This window comes from Catharus ustulatus, chromosome Z (assembly GCF_009819885.2).
Source record: "Catharus ustulatus isolate bCatUst1 chromosome Z, bCatUst1.pri.v2, whole genome shotgun sequence".
Classification (NCBI taxonomy): Eukaryota; Metazoa; Chordata; class Aves; order Passeriformes; family Turdidae; genus Catharus; species Catharus ustulatus.
Genome location: NC_046262.2, coordinates 66,327,825 through 66,334,002, shown reverse-complemented (window position 1 = coordinate 66,334,002; position 6,178 = coordinate 66,327,825).

Here is a 6,178-nt window from a genome sequence, read left to right as displayed (position 1 = left end):
TCCATGGGTGGCTCCACAGCTATCTGGCTATTGGTGTTTGAGGGATATACATTAGCCGTCTTGTCTCCTAGGATTCTACAGGCAGTAACTTTTCTGCAGTTGTGATCTATTTTTGTCTTGGTGTCTGTGGGTGGGATGTTTAGAGATAACTCAGTGGTTTTTGTCTTTATGATGGCCATAATAAAGATTAAAAAATTTCTAAGATCTTAGTCCCAAAAGCAAAAATTGTACATCAGATGTCCTTCCCTAAGCAGTTCAACCAGTTCCATCAGATCCATGAACACTAAGCTTTCAGGCTGCCAAACCAGTAGAGATGATCACTGAGCACCTTCACATAACAATCCTCAAGCAAAAAAAAGCATGAAGTCGGGAGAGTGAGAATGTAAGCAAACAGAAAATAGTCTCTGTAAGTTTGTAGGAAGGATGAAGATTGGACTTGGAAGAACTGGATGTGACTCTGCTGCAGTCCTGGGCTTTTCTTAATTCATGTTGTGAAAGGGCCCTGGACATCAGGAAGACATGATCCATTCTGCTAAGAAATGTCTTAACAAATCATAACTGGGAAGTTCAGTGCCAAGTTGGGCCAAGTCTTTTGTTAACTCTGTGGTCTGTTTTGGTACACAGTTCCAGTGTTTATGGAAAAATGTGTAATTGCACAATAGGTAAGATATTATTAAATCAGGTTGAAAGTTTGGTAAGTATATGCTACGCTTGTCCTTACACGTGATGCCCATGTGCTTGCCATGGAAAGCTCAGCTAAACCCTTGGAAGTTCCTCAGCCAAGGCTGCAAAAGGACATAGATTTTTTAGGAGGTCTGTTACTCAGTTGCAGGTTTGGGTAGATTTTCTGCTTCCAGCTGTCAGCCAAACAGAAAACTACCTATTAGTCACCCATACTGAAAACTACATGGGCACTAGTTCCATGGAGATAGAGCAGTCAGTCTTACTATCCCTGTTTCTTTGAGATGGTGTGTCCTAGTAGGTTGCCTTCTTCCCTGTTGTGTGTACTGTGGTTTTTAAACTGGGGAAGAAGCTGCTGAATTTCGTTCAGTCTATGATTCACTCAACTTAAGGACCTATAGAGGTTTAGAGCAGAGATAGGTCTCAATGTCCTGCTTCCATGTGGACAGCACATCATTAGACATTGTGGTAAGTAGAGGTGCTTTCTATAAGTTGAGGATTATTTTTTTATTCAGGGCATGAGAAGCCTATCCAAGTAATAATTAATTAATACTGCAAAACCAGGAAAAAAGCAGGAGCTTAACAGAGTTGAATTTTTACAACTTGGATTCATCCTCTTCGTATGTCCCTGCTCTGAACTGTGCTGCCTTATGTGAGATGTTTGTCACCTTGGTATCTACACAAAAGTCTATCACAGGTACATTTTGTTTGTGCCTAAGTAATCTCAGATCTTACCATGGGGATTTCTATTCACAACCTTCATGTCAAATATTAGGGCTGCTGTATTGAACAGGTGAAATCAAAGGGTATGGAAGGTTGCGGGGGTAACAAAAAGGATCCTCCTAAAGTAAATTTCTAACTATGTAATATACTCTCATTGGTACTTGTATGAGGATATATGAATATCTTTTCTCTCTTTGTTTATGCTAATGGTAGGTGGAAGGCACAAGCATTATGACAAGACTGTAAAATAAATCCATAAATAAAGGTTGAAGAAACTAGTATTTTGACTATAGGATAGATTGAGGAAGATACAAGTCTTTATTTGCATTAAAACAGGACTGTATTTCCTGTATTAGATATGACTGGATAAATGCATATGGCTGGAGTTTGAGTGATGGCAAATGAGACTTAGACTGGAACAAATTTGCCAAAGGGGATTTTGTGTTGTGAGAACTCTCCTGGGAGGTCTCTGAAGGCAGTCCAACACCTGTAGGGACTGCTTTTTGCACAGCTAGTCCTGCTCGGGGAAAGGGCAGGGCAATGAAAAGGTGCCTGCTTTCAAGGCAGCTTGTCTGGGTCTTAATACATGTGAGACCAAGGAAGCTTGATCTGACCAAGTCTTTATTGCTCATGATGTTTCTGACACACATTACCTGTATGCGTCAGCTGGTAGATTTGACCAGCTTACCTTTCCCCAGGAATTTTGCTAAATAGCAGTGTTTGAAATCCATGGGATAACATGGCTACACCTTATTTCAGGACACCTTAATGATTATTTACTATAATATTCCATTTTATTGGCAAAACTCCTTGTTTGTCTGATATTTTCCAAGTAGAGGACTGTTTCTCATGATTAACAGATGATTAATTTGTGGGAGAGAAGGAGAGAGGAAAGGAACATAATTGATAATATTGAGTCTATTGCTCATTGCTGGAAGGTAACTAATGAGGAACCATGGGTGTATCAGGTATTAGTAGTAACTTGGCTAGAATATGTTTCATGAAAAGCTGTTCAGCTTCACACTAGCATATGCTGTGCTTCACAGTCAAGAGTTGTTTTCTACCCCTTCCCCCTTTTATCTTCATTCTGGAAACTCATTTCTTCTTTTACCACAATGGGGATGCAACAAAACCTGAAAATAATCCACACTTTATACAGGGTAGTCAAGTACTACTGAGTAAACCATCTTTTTCAAGGATAGGCTTCCCATCATTCCATGGGATGTGTCCTTGCTCTCCAGAGCAGAAGGTCACATTTTTGTTCTTCCTGATTTCTTCACCATCTAGTTACCAGGGATTGATGCTGTCTGATATGGTGTTGCTATTATGTGTGGGCTCTAAGGAGGGTCATGGTAATCAGTTTAATGCAGGCTGACCCAAAATGTGCCTCATCAGTTTGCTAGTTTATGACAGTTTGTATTTTCACCCCATCTATGGTCTTCGGCATCCAGCCAATCTGACCTGAAGCTGCTCTAGTTTCATTTCTCTTTTCCTTGCAGGATTTGGCTGTTTGTTCATTCCCCTCCTACTTTCTTACTCTTCTCTGTAAGTACCAAAATGAAGATCACAAAAAAAAAAATTTGATGAGTCATTTGCTTATATACTGCAACAGTTCACACCTTACCCCTGAATATCCCTTCCAGCCAACCCCTTCATGCTCTTGCATCTCACAGAACATGCATCAGGAAGGAACGTAGACATGTCTGTCATTAAAGGGCTAAACTCCTCATGCAGCAACCTGAAGAAGACAGTTCAGTACAGCTCTGTGGTTCTGCCTCCTGTCCATGCAAGGAGCTAGGCATCCTGGGTCTGCTGCCTTTTCCAAGAAAAGGTGCAGGATGTGAAGTCTGGCAGACTTCTCCCTTACACCTGTAACTTCCCTTAGTATTGCCTCCTGGTTTGGTAGCTGCAAGTGGAGAGTGAAGCAGCAGAAGAAGCACACGGACCTCCTAGTTTGGCAGGCTGTATTTGCGCCTGGGAGGCTGGAGAAGAGCCTAAGGAGCTGTTGCATTCAGTTTCAGTCACATCTGGAGAGACTGGTTTTCTGTGTCACTGAGGTTGTCAGGTACAAGTCTTTTCTTGATGAAAAAGAGCATTGCTTTGAAAATAATCTCTGTGGTGCTAACCTTTATTTATATATAGGTATTTTGAGCCCCTGGGGTTCTTCTTCTCATGGTTTCTTTCACAGCTCCCACAAGCAAAGATTGCTTCAATATGAAAAGAAGAAGAGAAAACTCAGTAATCATACTGCAACTGCAAAAACTAGGAAAGAAACCTATCATGTAAGACACTTGATTAAAACCACAAGGACTGGTAACATGGTGCCAACAAAGCCGCTTCTCTGGAAATCCCATGAATTTCCCATTCTGACCTTCTGGGCAAACCCTTCCCTGGATTCAGATTTTCGCTTTTGATTAATTTTGCTCTGAACAAACAGGTTACTGATAATAATTTTTTACTGGTCCAGATCAGAAGTAGAATTAGCCACACTGCCTCAGCTCTGGCAGAACTTCTCCTGTTCTACCTCCTCTTCTGCTGTGGGCTGCTGCCCTCAATGACTGCCTCAGTGACTCACAGGGGCACTGCAGATGCTGTGGTAGATCTGGGGCAAAGGGTGTAGGGGATAGCTGAAACATCTCATAATCCATGATTGCTGGTGTCTCATTGCCAGGAATGGAAGAAGGAAGTAGGGAGATCTTTACCCTTTGAAGAAGAGAGGCAGCTCAGGGGACCTCTAGCTGGCCAGAAAATCCCTAAACAACAACCCCAGTAAGGTATGAGTAGTCAGATCAGATCCAAACAGAGGCCCATGATGATCCCATGAGGAGTGTGGGGCAGACAAAAAGCAAGGCCAGGATGAAGTTGCAGGCTGGGCATTGGCTCTCAGCATTGGTGAGCCAATGGAGAGGAGCTGCAGCAAAGCAAGATGTGCCCCACTGTTCCCTCAGCACTGCAGAGCAGCTTCAGCAGACACTGGAGAGGAAAGCAAATCCCTGGGGCCGGGGCTGAGCTAGTGGTGGCAGCTGGCTCTCCACCCCTGTGAGTTGGTGGGATTGTCCTCATGCTGTGCTCCTTCATGTTGCTGCAGGGCTTTCCAGCATTTTTGAGGACCACCTGGCTTCTCAGCATGTCTGTTGCTTCTTTGAGCTGCTGCTGATGGAGTGACCAAAGCCCAGCAGGAATGAAGTGGTTGTACAACCTTTTTCATGAGCCTGCTTCTGTTCTTCTGTTCTCTTTGCTTCAGCCAGTCACTACCGAGTGACTCCTGGGTAGTGTTGATCTTGATAAAGATGATGTCAGGTAAGTAGAGACTGCATCGCCCAAGCCGTCCCTGACATTATGGGAAGAATTCAGGAATAGACACCGGACAGGTGGGCTCCTCTGGATAGAATGCCTGTACACAGGTGTCTCAACTGACTCCTTGTAGGTGTCTGCCATAGTTTCTTTTTTCAATCTGTACTTTCTGTACATTTTCCTTAAGCACTTATGCTTTCTTGGAAGGGATGTGTCCTTTAATCTCCACTGGGGTACTGCCTTAGAGCAAGCCACTTCTCCATATAGAATGTGAAAAATCACAACAGTAAGACCCTAAAGGGTTAAATTTTATCAAGTACTGAAATTTAGCAAAAATAAAATAATCGAATGGGAAAGGGGAATCAACTTAGGGATTAGTCATTACTGAGTAGGATTTACAGAGGAGTAAAAGTAGCGTAAAAATGTAAACTAGCTTTGCATCCACCCACCATACCATGTTTGCTTGCTGAGAAACACCAAGCAAGAACCAGTAGGCACATCATCTGATATACTGCAGCAAAGGTCCATGGGTCAAAATAATCTAGCAAAAGAATGACATCTCACACAGCAAGTGTACATGCCTGAGCTGGAAAAGACCTCCTTACAAACACAGAACACACTGGTCATTGGCTACCAAGCCAATAGTACCACAGCCTTTGCCCAGAGCTCTGTCTGCACATCTTGGTATTGCCCATGGGCCATTTCCCGAGAGATGTTTCACAGGGAGGGTTGCAATCAAAAATATTTTCTACCCAATTCTTCCTGTTGGCACTAGAAAGATCATGTACTTGCCTATACTGTGGCAATGATGTTTGTGGACAGATGTGGTCCCATAGATGACTCCCCTCTGATGCAGCCCTTAGCCGTAAGGAATGCAGATTAAACCCCCTGTGTCTCAACTGCATTCTCCTGCCCTGCTCTGAAACCCCACTCCCACTAAGCCCCAGTCCCTTCCCCAAAAAAGGCAGCAGCTTTGCACATTGCAGTACACAAGGTTTGACACTGTGCACAAGGATGATGATTCATTTGGCAATTTTGAGGATGTATTTCATTCTTTGTTGTTCAAAGACCTTTTACTTTCTGGACAAACGTGGTCTGATAAAGAGATTTCAGTTTTTTGGCTGCTTGTGATCTATCCTGTATCTCTTCCCATAGTCTTAACAAGTGCCTCTTATTTTCTTCTGACAGCATCAGCAGTCAGTTAAATGAAACCAACCTGGCACCCTGCTTACAGCCCCAGCTTTGGGAGTCACATGAGCATGGAAAAATCCTGGTTTGCTTTACCCTTCTTCAACAAGTCTTACATTTCCTGAGAACAAATCAATATCAGAGACCCTATGCTTATAGCCTTATATATTAAAAAAAAAAGAAAAAAAAAAGAAAGGAACATGAAGAAACAAACTGCTGAACTCATGTTTTGCTAGGTTTTATGTTTCTGAAGCAAGGTTATGCTTTTGTAGGACTTGAGTTTCATTAGCTT